The sequence below is a fragment of the Dipodomys ordii genome, unplaced genomic scaffold, assembly GCF_000151885.1.
Source record: "Dipodomys ordii isolate 6190 unplaced genomic scaffold, Dord_2.0 Scaffold30, whole genome shotgun sequence".
NCBI lineage: Eukaryota > Metazoa > Chordata > Mammalia > Rodentia > Heteromyidae > Dipodomys > Dipodomys ordii.
Genome location: NW_012267246.1, coordinates 14,147,165 through 14,171,836, shown reverse-complemented (window position 1 = coordinate 14,171,836; position 24,672 = coordinate 14,147,165).

Sequence of the window (24,672 nt, the reverse complement as noted above, 5' to 3'; positions counted from 1 at the left end):
GCAGCATCTGTGTCATCATCTCAATATCCTCCTCACCCTTCAGTCCACCATTTCCCTTATATTTCTCAATCATGTAGTGGATACAATGAATTCTTGTCTGCATTCTCCAAACTTTCCCCTCCTCATTTGTCGGTCTTTCTCTTCTGGCCCCACCCTCCTCTCCTGCAAGCACCCATTTTCTGGGACTTGTTTGGTTGGGCTTTGACTTAGTCCTTTTAAAGAATTATAGTATTTGCGTTCTCCACAGAATCTCCTATACTTTAGTCCATGAATATGTTACCCCTTGTTACCACCCAGTGTGTTTGCTGATAGATTTATAGGTGCATTCTAGCTACCAAAAGGAGGAAAACCATGCAGCCTATGTTTTTCTGGGGCTGGCTTACTTTGTTTAATCTTTTTTCCAAGTCTTTCATTTCCTTTCCAATGGAACAATTTCTCTCTTTGTGGTGAATGAGTAGAATTCCATTGTGTACATATGTCACATATAAATTATTTTTAAGATTATTTTTTGTACAAGTACTAGGGCTTGAACTCAAGATTTTGCACTAAATTCTATTAATTGAGACATATGTCCACTTTCACCATTTTGCTGGTTAATTGGAGCTAAGAGTTTCATTGAATTTTCTGTGTTGGCTTTGAACCATGATCCTCAGATCTCAGTCTCCTATTTAGCTAGGATTGCAGGTATGAGCCACCAGAAACTGTTCAGATTAAATTTTGATAATAAGCAAATTTTTCAAGGAAACAGAGGATTTTAGGGTTTTCCATTTGTTCTATTTTACTTTGTAAATGTTAGCATTATTTTTTAAATGAAAGTGGTGACTTTTACCTATAATTTTCCATCTTAATTTTTTCTTTTGTCTAATTCAATGTAAGTCAAAGGCCTTCTAGAGAGCACTGCACAGCAGTCACACAGATATACATAGGTATGTACATAAAATATAAACATACAGGTCACATACCATATATCATATGATGTGTCCTATGTCATGTATCATATTGTGTATTTATATATAAATGGTATATTCACATATATATACTACATATATATGTTTAATAATTTAAGGGCAACAATAGGGGAATTCTGGATGATAAGCAATTTTTACCACATCTCTTGTATTCATTCAGATTTAATTCATTCCAATAGCTGCTATCCTAGGCATTATTTACAGTAGTTACCCTGAATAGTAGGTATATATTTATTTATGTACCATTTGTTCAGTGCTTGGTTCCACACTGTACTGAAAACTCATGAAATGAGGGACCCTGATGCTATTGTTTTCCTGTGTTCTCAGCAATGGAGATAGACTTGTGCCAAGGAGAGGAATGATAATTAAGTGCTGAAAGGAAGAGGCAACATCAGAAAGGAACTGTTCACATCCTAAATTTCATTGAAAATGGCTCACAAACAATTGCAAATTTACTTTGAAGATAATAAACATCAATATCTTGATGTATTTTCAAATGATACATATAATAGGGGTGCACAGACACTTTGAAACAAAACCTTATCAAGAAAATTTCTAGCAAAGTGTAATCTCATCTTTGAAAATGTGATAGGAAATATTTTACATGAATAAGAATATTTTTATGAAAGATGAAGTACAGAGGGGTTACAGTTACATGTGTCAGTTAATGAGTACATTTTTAAAGTGTCACCCCCCTCCCTCATTTTCTCCCTGATTTTCCCCTTCTGACCTTCCTTCCCCCAAGTTGTATAGTTCATTTCCAACACAGTGTCTAGGGAGTATTGCTGCTAAATTGGTTCACCCTTAAATATTTACAAGTGAAAGTATTCATTGGAGGCAATGATGTGATTTTACATGCTTATATTAGCATTAATCATTCAAACACCAATTCATGAACCAAATTAGAGATAGGTAACATTTTTCTTGGCCTTGTATACCATCTTGGGAATGTACTAATTGTATAACACAAAAATTAATACAGCACATAAAAATGTAAAATACACCATTATAAAAATCTATTTTGTGGTCTGAGAGAATGCAAGGTATAACTTCAATGTTTCTGAATTTGGACATGTTTGCTTTGTGACTTAAAATGTGGTCTATGCAAGTTCATTGCTTAAGTTTTCCTTGACCCAAAATTTCACACAAGAAATGTGGCCTTCTAGACACTATTATATTCATTTCCCAGTAAGTAATAATGCACTAGATGGAGGGAGACGTAAATAATAAATATTAATAATATATTATATCAATACTAAAATTATAAGAGCCACAATACTTCTCAACAACCAAGACATGCAATAATTTTGTAATAACCAATATAAAAATAATTTTAATATAAAGTTTTATGTAGTATGCTATGTAATGCATGTGAAGAAATATGGTCTCTGCCATTTGGTAATATGTATGCAGAACACGATTTTAATGCTAAAATTTTGACATCTATAACTAAACAATATTCCTGAAAAGGAACTGTTACCAGTTTCTGACTGCTAATTATCAATGAATATGGAATATTCACATTTCTCTCTTATCACTAAAATCTGTGTACTTTATTTATAGGGGCAAAATGTAAGTGATAAATATATGACTAATCATATGTTGGCTTGGATTCACAGAGCCAATAAATTTTTTATATTTATTTATTTTTTTCAGAGCCAATAATCCTATTTTGTAAACCTAACTTTGTACTTCTAAAATTAAGGAAAGAATAAAGTGAAATTACTATTCAACATTATTCATTGAGTAAATACTAAAACAGACAGAAGACCTGTTTTTCATCAAGTATTAAACATATATACAAGTCTCATGAAAGCAAGCTTTTCTACATATTCCTTCTGAAGAGAAGATAAATCCACAACTATGAAAACACGAGCTTCTTCCTGCTCTGTGGCTTGGACTTCTCACAATTCTCTAGTTGCTCAGCAACTATGATTGCATTAGGATAAATGCTATGAGACATTAGACATTTTCCAGCGCTATTCTTCTTTCTTACAAAAGGAAAGCAATTGTTAAACCAAATAATTTCTCAGAATAGTGTTCTGAATCTGAATAGGCTCAAGTGTATCTCCCTTACTAGCCAATTCAAATCAATTCTTTATTGATATAAAAGTAGCCAATTAGATTGTGTAATCTTGTGTTTCATGTGACAATATCTGAAAAAAAAATCTCAGGACTATCATAAGCTTTTCTTCAAAACATATAAGCATTTCTTAGTTGACATATTTAGTTAAATATTGCTTTCTTTATGAGAAAGCTAACAATACTAATAATTTGTCTTAATGATAGTTTCAATAACACTTAGACTTTGATTCTGCTATGTTTCATAATTATATTGAAGAACTATTTATATTTATATGTAGCATATTTTATAAAGTAGCCAAAGGGTTTAGAAGGATTAATTCAGGATTATCAAACAACTTACTGCACATAAAAAGAACCAATGCACAGGCATCTAACTACAGTACTGATGATAATTTGCATCTTATTACCACTAAGCAGCTGCAGTGATGCCCAATACACAATATCTCTTACAAAATTACTGTTCACTTATTCCAAACAAATGCCCAATAGGACTTATGTAAATGAAATTCTTTTTTAATTTTTTATTTATTTATTTTTGTTGTCAAGGCGCTGTAGAGAGAGGTTACAGTTACATAAATAAGGTGATAAATACATTTCTTGTTGAACTTGCTCTCCCTCCCTCACTCTTCTACTCTCTGCCAACCTCCATGTCCCTGTATGTATAGACCATTTCCAGCATAGTCTTGTGAATATCGCCGTTGCATTGGTTCTCCCTTATCCTTTGTCTCACCATTCTGTTGTTCCCCTTCCTTTCCCTAAAGTATCAATTTATGTCTAGGTCACATAGTTTCTAATTAACTTGTACACTAAAAGATATTTGAACATAAAGCTCAGCGTATATATATTTGTGTATAATTACTATAAATATATCTATGAATAGATATCTAGCAATATAATAGATATACACTATATTATAGAGATATGTCTATAACTATGTAGATTAGTTCTCAATATATATATATAAGTATCAATACATATATACACACATACACATGATATATATTTATAAATACATATATTATGTGCATATGTACTATATATAAAATGTGTCTGGTTCTCTATATGTATATATAGAAGCAGATACACACACTATATATATATATGTTTGCACACATATGTACATATTTATGTAATAAGCTCAATAACTAATTTAAAAGTATAATATATAGTTTTTATGGTAACTCATATTACTCCCAAATAAATAATTCTATTTCATTAATGATCATAGCAAGATAATTCAATTGAGATATTATTTATTCCTCTAAAGTCATCACAATGCATCAAGTTTGTATGTAGTTAATATATTTTGTGAATACCTTATAAATGAAGAGATACCACTAATTTAAAATAAACCTTTATTAATTCAATGACATATTTAATAAAAAGTTAGAGATAATTTTTTCTTATATGAATCTAGTGAATATTATGAATATTGACACAGTGTGTGCTATTGAATACTGACATAGCATGTACTGACATACTGTGTTATTGAATACTGACACAGTGAGAGCATTATTAAATATTGACATTATATTGAATATTGAACTATTAAATAAAAATATGTTGAATGTATGTGTGCTGTGAAATAATATGAAATGTTAAGATGTAAAATGAGGAGTTTGGAGTTAGAAGTTAGAACTAAGGAATGGGTAGATAAGAACACACTCAGAGAGCCTGCAGAGCCACCACCAACGCAACCAGCCCTCATCCATAACCAGAGTCAGCCAGAGACAAGCCAGCTTCGCCCTCATCCATAACCAGACCTGACCAGAAGCTAAGCTGTCACCAAGACAGCCCTGGTAATCAGACATGGCCAGAAAGGAAGGGCCAGCCTAAAGCATATAAAAACCCAGGGCAGCAGAGACACACCAAGAAGGCCTCCCCAGGAGGTGACCACGTGGTACCGTCCCTCCTCTGGATCCGCCCCAGAACAGCCCTGAGGACACCCTGGGACAACTCCCCATGACCTCCACATGAGCTTCCCTGGGTGTGGGGCATGCTTAGTAGGATAGGCCTAGGAGTCCGTTATTGGTATTGATGGTATTTGAAGTGCTTAAATAAACTGAGTGAAACTATTATGTCTAAGCATGTTGCTATTGATATGCAAACTCATCACAATGAATCGAAACTACTGAGTAGAGAAAGAAAGAGAGAGAGAAAGAAAGAAAGAAAGAGGGAGGGAGGGAGGGAGGGAGGAAGGAAGGAAGGAAGGAAGGAAGGAAGGAAGGAGGGAAGGAAGGCAGGAAGGCAAGGAAGGCAAGGAAGGAAGGCAAGAAAGGAAAGAAAGGAAGGAAAGAAAGGAAAGGAAGAGTATGTTGCCAAACTCTACAAAATGCTGTTAACCTGGCACTGGTGGCTCATGCCTGTAATTCTAGCTACTCAGGAAATTGAGAGCTGAGGATCGTGGTTCAAAGCCAGTCCAGGCAGAAAGGTCCCCATGAGACTCTTATTTCTGGTTAACTACTCCAAACCAGGAATTGGCCCTGTGGCTCAAGTGGTACAATGTAGCCTTTAGCGCAGGGAGGCTCAGGGACATGCCCAAGCCCTGACTTCAAGCCCCACAATCAACAACAAAAAACGGACAATAAAACATATTTAAATTCTATACGGAGAAGACATTTTGCTTATAACGATAGCTGACTGGAAATTGAAAGAAACAAAGCCATAGCATAATCCAATACTAGCACCATTAATGTTTCTAAATGATTGACACATAATTGTACAAGAGAAAGAGCCTGTTTTCTTTTAAAAATATAAGAAAAGGCCAAACCAAAGCAGGTTATGAAAGAGTGAAAAATGTTGAATCAGCTGTAGGCCATTCTGTATGTTGGTATTGCTTTGCTGCTGAATGGTAAGGAGCTTTTAAAAGGAGGCCTGAGGACAGTGGAGGCAATTCTGTCTCCACCACACCACCCTGGAAATAAAGGGAATGAATGAATGGAAGACATCTTTCCATCTATGTAAGCATCATTGAACTGGATGGGATGACTCAGAAGTGCAGGACACAAAGTAAACATGGGTGGAGTATTCCTTCATTTTTACTTAGTGTTGAAATTACACAGTGACAAAAGATCATGGACCTTATGGTAAGGCCTTATCTAGTTTCAAGGTAGTCCCTGAATCAAAAACAATATAAAATTAGTCTGGCCTATAACAAAAACAGACAGCATCATAGTCACCACATGTATTTCATTCAACAAATATTTATGGGCCAAATGCAAAGTGCACAATATTCCTATAAAAAGAACAAAGACTTTTGTCCTTTATAGAGCTTGGATAAGTGAATCTTACTGTTCAATATTTTTTCAAAAATCCTGAAGCACATATTTACACATATAATAAGAGGATATCAAATATTCATAATATCTTCAAAATCTAGGGTTCATTAAAATTTCCTGAAGAGACATACTTTTTAATCTTATGCTCTGATGAAACATTTGCTCTATTCATACAACAGAATGCTAGGGTATTCTCTATATATGTTAATGTCTTAGTCATTTGGGGGACCACCACAAAATAGGTGGTTTATGAAGAGTAGACCTTTATTCCTCATGATTCTAGAGGTGTGAAAGCTAAGCTTGAGACACGTGCAGAGTCTAGGTCTAGAAAAGGTCAATTTCTTTAATAGATGGCTTTTCAATGTGTTGAAGATGGAGAATCTTTCTGTGACCAATTTTGTAATGATACTCAGCTCATTCATTAGAACTTCTCTACTTGATCTACTCCCAAAAGCCACATATCACCATACTAGTCTTGGGAGGTAGGATTGTGATGTATGCATGTTAGGGAAATCCAAATATTCAAACACACCAGTTAGAAAGGTAGAGGCCCAGCTGAATATCTGGAAAATGTGGCCAACCACACAGTTCTGCCTGCCCAGAACTTCAATGGATGCTGAATGTAGTTCATGAGAACTTTTCCTAGAAAGGTTTCAAGACACCAGATGTTAGGTAACAGTAATATTTCCGTGAAAAGAAACAGTAATATTTCCATGCAAAGAAGTTGCATGGTGCAGTGATACAATACTTTGTGGTTAAACACAATTTTCTTAAAGAAATATCTTTTTTAGAAAGAACTCTCAAGTTCATAAACCCTAAACAATAACCTGTGAAACTTAAGTCATAGATGCAAGTACATTTCATCTCTTCTTTTGTTTCACTATTTCTCTATAAACTTATTGCAGCAACTTCAATACCAATGTCAATATGTAAATAAGTATAATATAAAACTGCAGTAAATAGATATAAACTTGAGGATATAATTTTATTCTTAAAATTTTCCAACATGCTTTGGAGTTTCCATTTGCTACACATTATTATATTGGGTAATCAAAGACTTAATCTTTTTTTCTTTTTTAGTCAGTCATGGGGCTTGAATTCTGGGCCTGAGCACTGTCTCTCAGCTTTTCAGCTCAAGGTGAGAGCTCTATAAGTTGGGCTGCAGCACCACTTCTGGTTTTCTGGTGGTTTATCACACACAAGAATTTCACGGACTGTCCTGCCCAGGTTGGCTTTGAAAGATGATTCTGATCCTCAGTTTTTAGCCTCCTGTGTAACTAGGATTACAGGTGTGATCCACCAGCCCCCAGCCAAGGACTTAAATTTATAAATCAGTAATATACTTGATTAGAATTTTTAAGTCATTAATTCTATTAGGTATAATGTGTTTCTTATGCACATTTCAATTTATTTTTCTGTTTTGCTTTTACCAAAGCACATTTTGGATAGAAGGGAAAGGAATTATTTCAGATGAAGCAAGTCCCATAGGTCAATCCCCTTAGTATGTCATTGAAATTATGCTTCCTCCAAATTGTGGGGTTTCTGTCCATGGATTATTGATTATAGATACAATAAATGAGACAGTACAGACAGTGAAAACTCTTTTTTATTATAATATTTTTCAGCAGCAGAAGATAAAATATGTGCCAAATTGATTCCAACAATGTATTGAACACTTGTCATTTGATGACCTTTTCTGTTTTCTGAGACACAAACTTCTGCCTACCATCGGCCTACTGTGTGACTATCAAGAACACGGTTACTTGTTTGGGCTCCTTGTCTCTCTAATTCTCTGTCTCTGTGTCTGTCTGAAACCAAATGAAAAAAAGCACAGACAAAAACCTCTGGAACCATGAGCCAAAGTAAATATGTCCTCTCTAAGTTGCTACACTTTTCAAGTTTTTTTTTTCTCACAATTACATAGTTTCTAATTCAGGCAACAAGGTGTGATGCCTAAGCAGGTGGATCACAGTTAGCTCCATGTTTCATTGCACCTCAGTTTTATGGTCTTCACAACATAAACAATCTAGAGCCTCAGTTTCCTTGTTCGAATCCCATTACAATGTGAATTTTATCTCCCCCATAGTCATGTTGAATTCCTAACCCCTGTATTTCAGAAGGTAACTGGAGAATGGAAGTTCAAAGTGATTCAAGTAAAGTGGGGCAGATAGACTGGGCATGGACTTACAAGAGAAGGTGAAGAAATGCAGTCAGGGGAAGGCCTGTGTGAGGACACAGCAAGGTCACCTCTAGCATTGGGTCTGGGTGCAGATTATCACTGATCACAGTGATGAGGGAGGTAGAGACAGGGGGATCACAATTAAGCCAAGTCTGTGTACATTTAGTGAGACTCTCTCTCAAAATCAAAATCAAAACCAAAAAGCTGAGGTGTGGCTCAAGTCATAGGCACTTGATGCATTTGTGAGACCCTGGATTCAGTCAGTGGCTTATGCCTATAAGCCTAGCCACTCAGGAGGCTGTTATCTGAAGATCTCAGTTCAAACCCAGCCCAAGTAGACAAGGATCTGCCAGATAGGATTATTAACCAACCAAAGCCAGCAGCACATGTATGTCTCAAGTGTTAGAGTGCAATCTTTGAGCAAAAAATGCCAAACAAGACCACAAGGCCCTGAGTTCATGCCCCAGTAGAGGTATGTGCATGCACATGGATATGCATGTGCAGGGGGACATACACACAAACACACACACACACACATACACACACACACATATACACAAAGATAGAAAATGAAGATGATGTCCCTCAGAAGGAGAAAGGCCTCAGGAAAAAACAAACAAACAAACAAACAATAAAACCTCATGCTAGCTCATGGACTTCCAGCTTCCACAACTATAAGAAATCCAATTTCTGTTGTTTGAATCTGCCGATTTGTGACAGCCCAAGAAAACTAACATGTATCCCTTCCTGTGTCTTTCCACTAATAAAATAGATTTATTTTATCATTAGTACTATCTAATAATGTCATTTCTCATGATGTCCAATTGCTGTATTGCTGAGTAATAGCAAGTTCTACTGAGCATCCTTTGACTCACAAGTTCTCACACTGTCCAGTTGATCCACTTAGGAAGTTAAAGGAGAAATCCCCAATTCTGAAAACTTAACAAAAACCTTAATCCTTTTTTGGTTCGTGTCTTTGAGAAACAAAGCTATCATATGTATCTATTAACCATTCATACATGCATCTACCCTCAAGTAACAAATACTCTAAAGTTGATTCTGAAATACTGAATTATTAACCAACCAAACCTACATTTTTTTCTATTCTGATGGAGACAATTACTTAGGTAAAATGTATAAAAGCTACTGAAAACACATGAATTTTCACCATATATACAACATTTTGACATTGAGCTTGATCACTGTGAAAACTGACCAAGATTTATTCCCCATTTGTCATTAATCTCCCTCTTTCCTTTATTTCAAAAAAGCACAGCTTCAAAAATACAGTTGAGCATATTTCAAAAATACAGATGCAAACTACAGTTGCCCAATAATTCTTAGTCTGAAATTTTGTTTAGGGAGCTCTATCTGAATTGCTTGAGCTGAGAAAGCACAAACTTATTTCAAATTAGTATTTGCTGATTTCCCAATGTAATTTATGTAATCATTTATAATGATCGCCTTTTTATCCACATTTCTAGTTTGACTCTAATGTCACATTCTTATTGTTTTACCAATCCTTCTTTACTATTATCTCCATTTACATCTTTTCTGTCTCAACAACATATTTTTGCTCATGAAAATATGTAATAAGTCAACTTATTACCTTAGTGAGTATTCAAATACAATGTCTCTAGTGGGCTATTATTTTACATATTCTTCACTTACCTGTAGAAATGATACACATTTCTCCAGATCAGTTTAGAAGTTGAAAGAATTAGATTCATCACAGATAACACAAGTTGGGAAGAGTTTCTTTGTGTATTATCTTTTGTGCATATGATAGAGCCCTATAGCATTTCATAGTACTAAGATACCCAGAATTTCTCAAATGCCATAAAATTTGCTATATTTAAATGTTGTATTGAGGTAAGCACCCACTATTACAGATACATACAAGAAACATACATAAAACATATATAAAAATGTAAAATTATATTCAATGCATAATGTATACATGCATATGTACATATAGCTAGAGACATATATGCATGTTTTATTCTATGCCACAACCATTTGCTTGTGATATTCTCCACATGGAACTAGAGACAAGAGAGGAGTTAAATAATTACACAGGCAGCACATCAAGAAACATGAAATGTAGTGTATGATTAATTGCTAGAACAGGGTTACTGACAACAAGATTCATGCCACACAGATGCCTCATTTAGAAATTCAGAGTTAAAGGGTTCTTCTCTAAGTTGAATATAGAAATCTGTACTTAAGCATAAAGAATTTAAGCATAAAGCATTTACCACTTTTGGTCTGACTGATAGGAAGTGGTCAGGGAAACTGTCATCTTCTACCTTGAGACCTTCCACATGTGTTGAGCCTGAGATGTGCTCAAATTGCGTACTAACTAGTTCTGATGCTTTCTGTTCATTATTACCAATTTCTAATATGACTGCTAAATTTGTTTGTACATCTTCAATATGTTTAGTGTACATTTTTCTATCACTTTCCTAAATGTTTTGTAACATGGAATATAGTAATTAGATCAACAGTAACTCCATGTAAATATGGGTTATGGCCCATGAAACAAAAATAAATAAATAAATACATAAATAAATAAGAGGAGATCTTAGTTACTCAAGCAAAGGGTGAGCTGCTCTGCATATTTGTCTTCATATGATATAATTGGACTTTTAAGACAAGTACACCTGAATTACACCAGCAAAATCACATGAATGTATGTAATCTTATTTCTTTCCTAAGGTTAAAAAAAAGGAAAAATCAGACAGGCATCAGTGGCTCACCCCTGTAACACTAGCTACTCAGGAGGCTGAGATCTAAGGATCACAGTTTGAAGCCAGCCATGCAAGAAAGACTATGAGAGTCTTATCTCTAACTAAGCATTAAAAATTCCAAAAGTGGAGCTGTGGCCTACTTGGTAAAGTACTAGCCTTCACTTAAAAAGCTTAAGGCCCTGAGGTCAAACCTAGGACCAGCCAACACATACATACACAAACACACACACACAAACACACACACACAAACACACACAAAGTATCTGGATGGAAATTGGAGAACTTTAAAGTATTATGTGATTATTTTAAATATTTTCAAATAAAGTCATAATAGTAAAACAAAAAATTATGTGTGCTATTACATGACAGTGGATGCAGAGTGCTTTTATGTTTATAAATATGTATCTCTCAACATGTATGTGTAATGTTTCCTTCTGTTGAATAACATAAAACTTAAATATAATAATAAAATAACAATCTTCAGCATGAGAGCAAAGTGAATTCCTGGCAAAACCCTGTGTTAATTAAGACTTATATCACATCTTCTAGTCTTTCTACTTCTAGCTCTGTTTCTCAACACCATCACAGAAGTATTAGGATACTTTGTAGCATGGCTCTGTCAAAACAATAAGGAAATCCAATAATTTAGCTTTGCAGCATCTAGGAATATAAACAAAACAGTTGAATTTATGCATTCTTGGCTATCATGTTTTCATTACACTTTCAATAATTCCTTTACTTGTGAAATATTTTGTCAGTTTGGAAGGAGAAACTAAAAATGTTCAACCTAGCTAAAGAACTAAATCAGGATCTCACCCCTACAGATGTTACTTCATCGCTACACAATATGTAACTATCACAAAGACATGTATGTCCAACCTTCTAACCTCATCAGGATACCTATTTTATCTTATAAGATATTAGAAAAATGAATAGTTTCATCATAGGGGATGGATGAGGAGGAAAGCTGAGTGATCTCTTGGCTTTAACTTATATAGCTGAATATAACCCTTCATCTAACCTTCAAACAAATCTCCTGTCTCCTCTTCAAAACCCAGAAGGCGTGTGACATTAACATAACATTATAGTTTTCCTGAATTTTCCTTGTCAATATGCCTTACCTTTCCCTAAATTTTTCATCCATCCCCAGCAAAAACATTTTCTAGACAAAAAGGGCAGACCAGGACTATCTCAGGGCTGCTTGTCATTGAGAGAAACACAAAAGGCCAAAGAAGGAAATACTCCACTTCACGCAAGAATAACAAGCATACTTGCATTTTTTCCCATAAAGATTTTTGCTAAGCAAGGGATCACACAAAAATCATCCAAGTCAACCTGATTAGCATCAGATTGTTTCAATAATATTCCTGGTTTTGTAAAGGCCTTTTCCAGTTGTTCTTGTTAGGCTGTTGAAAGATGAATGTTTCAGTCTCTCAGTGTATCTTAATTTATACTCAGAGAATTTAACGAAAGTCCTTAGCTTTCTTTTTAATTTGAGTCCTTAGCCTTCTTTTTAATTTCTGAGTCTCCAAAAAAAAAAAACCCAAGGCTATATGATCATATAGCTTTATCCATCCATCCATCTGTCAAATCCATCTATCCACCCATCCAACCGCCCATCCAGCTTCAAGTAACAAATATTGCAGAGTTCATTTTGAACTGCTGAGTGATTGTTTTGATGCAGATTATTACTTAGATAAAAAAACAAAAGTTAACTAACTAGCTAATTAGTTAATGGTTACTAACAACAACAACAACAACAACAATCATATGCTAATTGGGATAAGCTAGCTAGTCAGTATAGTGACAAACTAGCAATTGCTATAATTATAACACAAGTAATCTACCTTTTAAACTGTTAATTCCTGGGACTTCAGTCCTTAGCTGTGAAATGTACTGTATTAAATAAGGCAAAAAGAGTGTCTACTGACAAACCAACCTAGTAAACATGTAAACATGTTTTTCCTGGGAAAAACAAGTCAAAATTTACATTTGGTTTGTGATCTATTGGATAAATGGTGAGAAGTAGAATTGCAAGGCCATAGAGGAGTTCTATGTTTAGTGTTGTATGCCCTCCATATTGCTCTCCAGAGTGGTTAAATAAGTTTGCATTCCCACTGAGGCCACCAACACAACCATGTTTATTGGGCATATATATATATATGTATGAATATATATATATATATATATATATATGGAATTCATTCATAAAGAAATGGAAAGACTTGGAGAAGATTTTGTCAAGTGAAGTAAGCCGGATCCAAAGAAGCACAGGTGGCATAGTTTCCCTAATTAGTGGGAACTAGAATGCGCCTATAAATTTAGATGTGAGCACACTGGATGGCACCCAAGTGGGCATAAATAAATTAATATAAGTATAATTGAACCTATCGAGAATGTAAATAGTATAATTTTTTAGAAAGTTGAAGTCAAAGCCCAACAAAATGAGTAGTAGGAAATGGATACCTGTGAGGAAGGGGTGAAGAGGAGAGAGGTAGAACAATGAATGGGAGAGATTAATATAATTCAGGCAAAAATGCATTGTATGTGCCAAAAAAAACAGAGAAAAATAAGGGAAGAGGTGGGTGGAAGAGAGTGAAGATATTGAGGGAGGACACAGCTCAAGATGCATTGTATGCATAAATTGTTTTGTTAAGTGGCAAAACACTCAATACATAACCTAAAATTAAGAAAAGTGAGGGAAGAGTTGATTTTGGGTGGGTGGACTAGAACGTTAAAAGGGATGACATTGATCAAGAGGCACTGAGTTCATACGTTGTTCCTTTGTACAACTACCTAAAAGAAAACAAAACTATATTAAAACATATATTTGGAAATCATAAACAGTTGTTCGAAAGATTTTGAATAACATAAGACAAAATAAATGTGTCAAGAAATCAGGACGGATTACTCTGTGTGCCACTCTCAGACTTACATAATAATCTTCTCTCAATTAAAATGTAACACTAGGAAATCAAGTTCCAGAGGCACAGGCTAAAGGACCAAAACTGTGTCTTCCAATTCTTTCGTTTCTGAATAGAAAATATCAAGTTCAGTGACTTTGGATAAAATCATACTTAAAAGACAAGACACAGTCTGTCAATTTTGAGAAAGGAATAGTAATTATTATTATAAAAGAATTAAGATAACCTATGTATTTATCATGAGGGACTGTGTTTGGAAAGAGTATATAACATATTATGTACTAACCACTCATGTAAATTTTACAGAAACATTGTGCAATGGGTTGTTACAATTGTTGAACTACAGAAGCAAAAGGCTGGAATTAAATTTAAGAGAATAATGGCAAAAATAGTCATTAATTTGACCCTTTAAGATAAATAAGTAAATAAATACAAATAGTCAACCCACCTTGCTTTCCACCTTTGAAATGCACTTTAACTGTATTTTGTTTTTGTTTTTTTTCTTTTTTGGTACTGGGAATCGAACCCAGGACGTTGCACTTGCTAGGCAAGTGCTTTGCCACTGAGCTATACATCCCAGCCCTGAAATGCACTTTAAATAGCAACAGAAACATCCTCATTTGGACTGTTTTGTGAACATTCATTCTTTAGGCCCAGTGAATGCGAATGAGTATTTTCTCTCTGTGTTTTACAAAGGAAAAGGCTATAGTTCTTCAGTCTAACGCTCTCCCAGCTGAGCTATTTCAGCGAGGGTAAAAGACTATAGTTCTAATTGTGTCCATCATAGAACTTTTTTCCATTGGGGATTTAGGATATTCTTCTCTTCTGAAATTAATAAACAGATAGTAATCATTTTAATTCCTTTGTTAAGAATATAAAATATAAACCTACCAATCTAAGACGGACATTTAAAAATACACAGTGTTTTTACTCATGAATTTTTTTTTTTTTTGGGTCTGGTCATGGGGCCTGAACTCTGGGCCTGGGTGCTGTCCCTCAGATCTTCAGCTTAAGGCTAGTGCTCTACCTCTTGAGCCACAGCGTCACTTCCGGCTTTTTTCTTTTTGCTTATATGGTGCTGAGGAATTGAACCCAGGGCCTCAGTCATGCAAGGCAAGCACTCTACCACTTTCCCAGCCCATGAATTTTTTTCTTTAAATCATGCTTGTATGCATACATCATTCAGACTGGATTATAATAGCTACAGTAATACTGAGTAGTTTTTTTTCCCATTTAGGAGCTAAAAATTTGACTTCAAATTAATTTCTTTTTAAAAAACCAACAGAAAAAGAAGTAGGAGGTAGGCAGTTAAAAATCTATGATAAGAATAAACAAGTAGACATTCCTGTATTAATTCATTCAACAAATACTAATTAAATCTTGATTATGGTACTCTCACTACTCTTGGCCCCAAGGACCTCAAATGGGCAAAAGAAGGGATGACTTTCATATGGATGACAGTACAGAGGAGGAAACAGGAGGAAAAATGATTATGATGGAAACATAACACTTTTTCCTCCTCTTTGTTTTGTTCTTCTTATTTACTGAGACAGAATCTCTCCCTAAATCATTCCTGCTGACCTCAAACTCCTGATTCTCCTGCCTCAGTCCCTCCAGTGCTGGGCTAACAGGTATATGCCATCACACCCAGTTAGGATTTTTTGATGAACATCACATTTCAATGATTTCATTATAATGAGAAAGACATTATTTTAAAACTATTGATGAAACACAAAATATGGACTCCATTCGACAGCATTACAAATGTTTATGATCAACTGCATGTACGTTTAGTTCATTTATTCATAAAAGAATGCTATACATGTAAACCAAGGAAATAAAAGAAAATCAGTCAAGAGAAGCTAAGTATCTTTATCTTATATCTGATAATCGTATGTCCCTCTCGAGCCACATGATTATCTAACATGGTAGTACTTCACAAACGCTATCATATATGCATTTAATTAGATTTATATATATTTAATTTAATAAATTTATATACAATTAATATAGTCAGAGATTTTTTAAAAAACATTTTTGTCAGGTATCAATGCAAATATGAAAATTAATTTTCACACCAGAGAGGTATTTAAAAGTGCAACTAAAATCAACAGAACTCATCTATCTACATATATAGCAATAGTTCTTTTTCTATCTTTCCTTTGAGCTGTGTTTCACTCAGAGAACATTCTCCATTGAAATATAACCTTGTACTTGGTGAGGAGTACTGTTATTCTTCTGCATCGCGTATTTGCTGCTTAAACCCTCTTTTTTGATCTAGTACCTTAACAGCTTGAATAAAAGTAAACTGCTCACAGCAGTGAACCCAACACAGCAGCTGACAGTTGAAAAACAATGGATAACTATTTCCACACTGTCAGACAAGTTGGCTCAAGTGCATCTAACATCTTAAAAGAATAGAAAGGAAATAGTGAACTTGATCTATCTTCTATGTCATAAAATTTTGTATTAATCGTTTAAATAGGGATACAGGTGAACCCATTGCAACGAGACGTACAAGTAGTACGCTTGTAACAGAGAGATTCTGTAATTTATTTATAAATAGCACTCAGCACTAAAATTAATAAACTCTAGACGCATGCTACAATATGGATAAACCTTGAAAACATGTTTTGTGAAACAAACCAGTCACAAAAGACTATATATTCATTCCACTCATGACAAGACTTTAGACATAGAACGTATATTATTAACTCCTAGGAAAGTTATGGAGAGATGGGTCATAATGGCTACTGAATTTGGGATTTGGTGAGGAGTACAAAAAATGTAAACTTAGAGCATAATAATGGTTACATACATTTGGGGATACAATGAGTAGTTAAATATTCACTTTAAAACTATCTCAATAACCTGTGAAAGTGCTTTGCATATATGCTTTCCTGTTTTTTCAACAGATCATACATCTGACACTCATCCTATGCAGCCCTGGGAAGTCACTTTTTCATCTTTTACTAATATTTCTTAGGGCCTAGGCACAGAGCAGTCTAACCCAGGGACAACTGGAACCAAGTTGGTTAAGTCATTGAATTTATATTTGACTTGAGATGTATTTCTATGATATTGGACAAAGCAAAAGATGAAGGATCTCTGAAGGCCTGTGCTCTTATGGCTTAGACATTTATGTTGCCTTTACTTTTATGATGAGGATAACAAGGATGTCCAGAGTCAATGGTACAGGGGAATATGTACGTAAACATGTATGTGGACCTTGATGTCATGTGAGACTCCTCATTTTACATCAAGAAAATTGTCCAGGGCCATCAAAAAGGTAGGTATAAATTCACTAGGAAGAACTTAAACTGGCCCTGCACCCAATCTCCACCTCTCCTCTTCTGTAGATTCTCTGTGAGTCCAGACACATCATCAAAGCTCATCCCTATAAAAAGAATGTGTTTATAAAAACAGGCTGATGGTTTTCCTTGAAACAAACAGAAGAATACGATGATGTCACTGAGAGATGTGGGATGCCCTTGATGAAAGATCCAGACATTAATTTGTTGGGTAGATGTTCATTCCAGCGGCTACCCAGCTGATCTGCATTTGAACTGACCCCAGAAATGGAGAAAGAGGGTTAGAAAGAAATGGTAGAACGAAGACATGGCACATGCCTCATTATTTGGCGGGGAAAAAACAGATGTGCTTCGGGAGAATCACTTAGATGACACAGAAGCCAGCTAGTGTTATTTCTATGGGTGCAATTTCACACAACTGGGCAACACACAGAACAAAGACTAGCATTCTACCACTTTGAGCCAAAGTATCACTTCCATTTTTCTGGCGGTAAACTGGAGATAACAGTCTCATGGACTTTCCTGCGCATGCCAGATTATCATCACGATTCTCAGATCTCAGGCTCCTGAGTAGTTAGGATTACAGGGGTGAGCTACTGGCACCTGGCTGTACCTTCTTAATAGAAACTTATTTAATCATAGAACCTCAGATACATTCTTCATCTGTTAAGACACTGGTACTCAGAAAAGCTCTTAAATGTTGACTAGAAAGCTTATTGTTGTTTCCTTCCCATTGTTTCTTCTACATACAACTTTGGAATTCTTATTTATATGAGATGGGCAATTATCCCCCAGGTTCAATAAGTAGAAACTTAATATTTCAAAGGAACATTAAATAAACACTAGATACGTTCATGTGTCCACCAACATTAACAACAGAGAAATGCACTATTTGGCTTGTCATCTTCCCAATGTACACTTTTCATTATTCCACTCCCTTTCCAAATACTTACTGTTCCCCATCTCCTGCTTGTGAATGGCCTACTTCTGTGGAATTACAGACAAAGAACCCACCTACCTCCTTCACCCTCAGCAAAAGCATACGGGAACCTCCCTTTCCTATGATCATCCCTGGGGGAAGAATTTCCTCAGAAATTCGACCTTAGTTCTTGCAGAATTCACAGACCATCCTCACATTGCCTACCTTCCAAATGTGATGTTGAATGAGTCACACCTGTTGAATTAGTTACTCATGAAAGAAAGGAAGTTAAGTTCATTTTCCCTGAGGTACATGGTCTCTACTCCAAGAATTCTTTCTTCCTTTTCCCATTAGCTGACCACAAATTTACTTGGAGTTTCTCTGAAGCTCTCCAGTCTGCAGGAGCCCTCCAAGGACTAACCTTTCTTTCCAGTTGTTCTCTTTCTTCTGCTGTATTCCTGCAGTTACCCTAGGTCTATGCATGCAGTTTCATACTTGTCCCATGTCTTATATTTTTCACAATATCCTCAGCCTTAATGCTATTCTACCAATTAACTTGTCTATATGGTTGTTCTACTTTATATAATCCTCCATGTCTACTGAGACTTGCATTGATACCTCATACCCTCTTTCTTATTTTTATTCTAGTACTGAGCCTTGAACTCAGAGCCTTGAGCATTGAGTTCATGTCTGGTGCTCTACCTACTTCTGACTTTTTGCTAGGTAATTGGTTAAAAGAGTCTCTCTCTCTCTCTCTCTCTCTCTCTCTCTCTCTCTCTCTCACACACACACACACACACACAAAGAGTCTCTCACACATTTTTCCACCTGTGCTAGTTTCAAACAGCAATCTTCAATCTTCAGTCTTCAGCCTCCTGCATAGCTAGGATTACAGGTGTGAACCACCAGCCTCTGGCCTCCTCCCCTCCTCTTTTAAATTCCTTTTACTTCTTTTAGAGTTATTCTCATAGCACAGAAGAGCCCAATGCCTGTCAGAATGCCTTTCTGCACTTTATATTAGCAGATAATACTAATAAAAGAGAGTTTTCCCACAATTGTTTTCATAAATTTATCTCTTTTATTCCCAACTTTATCTTAACCTGTGATTCCATTTTATATATCCAACTACACAAATACCAGAAGGAAGAACTCTTGTTTCAGAAATTTATGAGTTCATCTATAGAAGTATGCCCAGAGTTATGTCAGAATTATTATGTAGTATGTCATGTAGGTATTACCACCATTCAATTTGTTTCTCAGAATAAAGCTGGTATTTAAACAATCAAAACTGCTTATTTTGTTCAATCAATAGTCTCTGCTACTTGAGTCTGTGCGATTAGCAACACTCCACTTTTCAAATCACATTTCCTTAATTTCATTCTTTAAGGAAAACACCAATTAGCTTCCTATTATACACAATTAAAAAATCTGCAAACTAATGATCATTTTCTCTATTCAACTTGAATGTACAAATATTCAAAGAAAGATGCAGTAAAATTCTGGGGGGTGTAATACGTTTCTATTTCTCTTTAATGCCACATTATCATTTTCTACATCGTTCAGGTAGAAACAAAGAGGAACATCCCATTCTAGTAACATAAAATATGAAAGATTAAAGACAAAGGCTTCCAGAAGAAAGTCAGATTAGTCTGTTGACTTATTTCTATGTTTTGGAAAAGTTTAATATTATGCTATATATCAGAAAAGTGTTCAACAGCTACAACCATGATCACAAAAATGAAATTCTCCCTGGGAAAAACACCAAGCAATGAGCTTTTTAAGAAAGAAAAATTTGTCTCTGTGTTCCCTGAACAGCTCCCTGTCATGCGTTGAAAGCAGCCTGGATATGTGGGATGTAGACAGCAAGTAAATAGTCTTTTCCTTATTTCTCTAAACACTCATAAAATGTTGGTAACTATACCCTGGAAATATCTCTGGAAATTTACAGTTCTTTTAAAATTCCCTCCAAAATTCTGTTTTGTTTTCTCATTCTTTTAAAGCAGTCACTCTAGTAGTTTCTTCTCCTCGTGCCATCATTGAAAAGATCTTTCTAAATCACCCACAGAGATATTATTTCCAAAGGTAAGCTGACTCAGACTGCAGAGTACAATCTAAGCATCAGAGTAAAACACAAAAATCCCCATGAGCAGATTCTGATGTGCTGATATACATATATTTAATTGTGGATATTAAGTCACCAAATCTCTCCCACCCTACTGAATGCTGGCTATTATTAGCTCCATTCAAAATACCCTAAACAAAAGCATGTGTTTCATACTCACAAATCAGCACATCACTCTATTTTTTTCTTTCTTTAGGACTCAAACTGTCATTAGCATCTCACTGAGTACAAGGTGGAATCTTATATTATATTCAATAGAAACTCATGAATTTTATTCTAGTGCATTAGTTTTACCGGTATCTTTAAGTTTTCACAGATTGAGTGGAGGTGTTCTTTTTTATCCTTTGATTTTAGGCTACTTTGTGTATTCCAATTATTCATGTATATTCACATTTCCTCAACTAGAGGTCAAGTGTTTTAACTCTCATCTGTATCAATACAATGCGACAGTTTAGGCTCTTGGAATGTATTTACTTTAAAAGCTTTTAAGTCGGTGTTAAGGTAATAAAATTAAACATGACATTTGAACACCAAAAGAAATTCAGTATTCAGGCTATATAATTTGTAATTAATTCTAGTTGATAAACCACTGAAACAGCAGGGTATACAAGCTTAGATTTTTAATAAAATAAGAGTTTCATTGTAAATAACACACTGAAAAAATGTTAAAAAGGAATACTGAAATCACAGGTGTAAACAAGTTTAAGTTCCTATAGAGAACTGAAATGGGAAAATTATTTCTTAATATAACTCATATATTCCTAATGAACTTGATTTGCTAGATTGGGTTAATTTTTTCAAATTGGCTTTTTCTTAACACATGAAACTGATTTATCTACAAAATATCCCCAATCTTACCTATAATTGGTGAGAAGTAACAGAATACCCCACGTTCACATAGAATTAGATTTTGGCCTCTCAGACACCTAAGCAGTTTTCTTTTCACCAACTTAATGTCTTAAAATTTGTTGACTTTGATCAAAGTAAATCATTCCACATCTCTCTTTTACTACTGATCTGATCGTAATTCACATTTGCAGGCTAGAGGAAAGCCTAACAGAGAAAGCTTAACATTAAGTTTCTGGTCCTTTAAGCTCAGATTCGAATACACCAGAGGCATGATGATCTGTGATTTACACAATTTCCTTCCCACACAACTGTTTGCAAGAGTGTCTGATTTTGCTAAAAAGTGTTCAGATGGACGCGGCAACATATCATTTCTGCTTTATATATGAGTTCACAGAAAATATTATCACTGCTATAAGTGAAGTAGATTGTAGCATTTTATATTTTAATATTCACAGATAAGCAAGCAACTATGTTACACAGAAATATGGAGGTATCACAAATCTAAAATTTGGCTATTGGGAAAAAGTTAACTTTAAAAAAAGTTAACCAAAAACAGGGCTTAGATATGGAATACATGGAGCAGAGACTGCTAGCTATTTTTGAATTAGCTTTTAAGGACAAGGATTGAAAAAATTAATTATAAAAAATCAGAGAAAATTTGTCATAGGTTTTTCTAGGGTGAAATGAAAGTCTGTCAGATAAAACAATGTATTACCAAGAGAAAAGTTAGGCTGCAGAAATTTCTAAGTTATATTTGTTTTGGGCTTTTTATTGTTAGTTCTTCATGGTGAAATGTAAAACAAATTTGAAAATAATTACAGAAAAAGTTTAAGTCTGGTGTGATGGCTCACATGTTCAGTCCTAGCTATTCAAGAGATTGGGATGAAAGACTCCATCTCAACGAAAAGAGGTTAGCCTCTGTTATCCAAGCCTCTCAGAAAGAATAAACAGGATGGTCACAGTACTCAATATAAGCAACATTCAGTCCATATTTAAAAATAATAAAAACATAAAAATAGTGAGGCATGACTCAACAGGTAAAGTGTCTGAATATAAAATTGAAGAGCATGAATTTGAATCCCATGAATTTGAATAGCACAAATAATGAATAAATAAATAAATATTACAATGAAACATTGTTAAAACTATTCAGAATGTACTATTACTCTACTTGGTCTGTGATAAATATAAAACTTTACCATTTAAAAATTATTTGGAATGTTAAAAATAAATTAATAGGCAGGCCAATAATATAAATTTTTATAAAAGGAAATCTTCATATGTAACTAGACCTAAGACCTTATTGTAATTCTAGGAAAATGTAGTTGCTTCCATATCTTTATTTTTTTAGTTGATTTTGTCCTAAAATAAGCATAGAATAAACAAAATTGATCTATTTAGTATAACATTGAAGAAAAGACAAAAACAATTAATTAATAAAATAAATTAAATAAAAATAAATTAATAAAACTGAAGATGCTCAATTTCTTAAAAAAGCATAAAAACACTTAATTGAAGATACATTAGACTTTAAAAAATATAGACAAAATAAAAATGGGTTATTTAATAAGTTAAATATAAAAGTTAAATTATATGACAAGAAAGTAAAGCACTTGAACAAATGTATAATTTTATATCAGCATGATATAATAATTAGAAAGACTGGAAAATCATTCTTCCCACAAGAAACTAAAACCATTTGAATGACTAGAAACTTCTTCCAACCTTTAACCATATTCTGTAATCTCTTCTAGTCAGAGACAAAAGTTCAGTAATTGAACTATTTTGTTCTATGAGAAAATTAGGAGTTTTTTATTTTTTTTGAATTGTATTATCAAGGTGATGTACAGAGGAGTTACAGTTACATAGGTGAGGCAGTAAGTATCTTACAGTTACATAAGTCAAATTTGTTATCCCCCTTCTCATTTTTCTCCTACTTTCCCTCCCCTCAACTCCCCTGCCCAGTTGTACAGATCATTTCCAACATATTTCTCTTTGAGTATCACTGCTGCATGATTCCCCCTTTGTCCTTTGTCTCACCATTTTGTTGTTCCCCCTTCCCTTCCCTAATTCAGATAAATGTATATACAATACCCAGAGTACCAAAATCAAATACAGTGGCAACAGGGTATAACATATAGGGTGAAAAATTCAAAAGAAATTAGATTTTTAAACTGGTAATTATATCTCCAAATAATACAGTCACAATAAAAGCAACAACTGATTGGGCACTTCATTTAATGAAAGCACTGGAGAAAATGTCTTACTTTATTTGACTGAATTCCTGGGATATGCCTATGTCAGATGCTAAACTTAGTATTTTATAAAAGAAAGCTCTAGGTTCAGGGTCAGTGCTACTTTTTCAAGTTCATTAGGAGTAAGAAGAACTGAAGCATAAACTCACTCCCAAAGGTCCATTTTCTTAACCATTAAATTGTGAGAGCTCCCCACAAAAGAGTTTATAATACACTTTGCACACTGAATGCCCCGCCAACGGAAATGCTGCCTCTCTAAAACAGTTTATCATCTTCCAATTCAAAGCAAGTACCATGAAATTGTAAGCACCAGTATAAATAGTCACTTGCCAGAGTTGATAACCTCTTGTGTACTGAAACTTCTAACTCTGCCTCTGTGCCCTCACTTTGTGCAATATATGGATGGAGCTGTTATTTGAACTACATTCAAATGTCACAGATTTGATATATGTTGAGCATCCTTTATCTGAAAATTTTGGGACCAGAACTTTGTTTTCTTTCTTTTTCTTTCTGATTTTAGAGACTTTTTTGTTTTTGTTTGTTGTTTTTGTTTTTAGTTCTTGAATATTTCCACAGACATCAGCCAAGTATCTATAATCCAGTACTCAGCAATTCATAATACTCGGGATTATGATACATATTTGTTACCAAGAATTTCAGAAAAGGGATATTATTGGTACTTTGGACCTTCACATCCCTCCTGTAGAGGTAGTTATTGCATTTCATTTGTCAGTCCAAATTGCAATCACATACTTTTCCATGTTGGATCCCAGGCAAATCATTTGTTTTTCACTTTTGAAGGAAATCTCTATTTTTGGCTTATTCATATAACTCTCCACTAGGAACTTAAAAGGAAACAAAAAATATACAAAAGGTTGAAGAATTCTTTGTTTAGATATTCCAAATTCATTTTTGGAGAATTGAGAAACTCAAAACACAATATAATAGCTCCAAGAGAAAGCAAGGGCTTGGGCATTTGGTGAACATGTCCCAGTGAGAGGCCTGGGCTCCATAGGCGAAGCCTCAGGATCA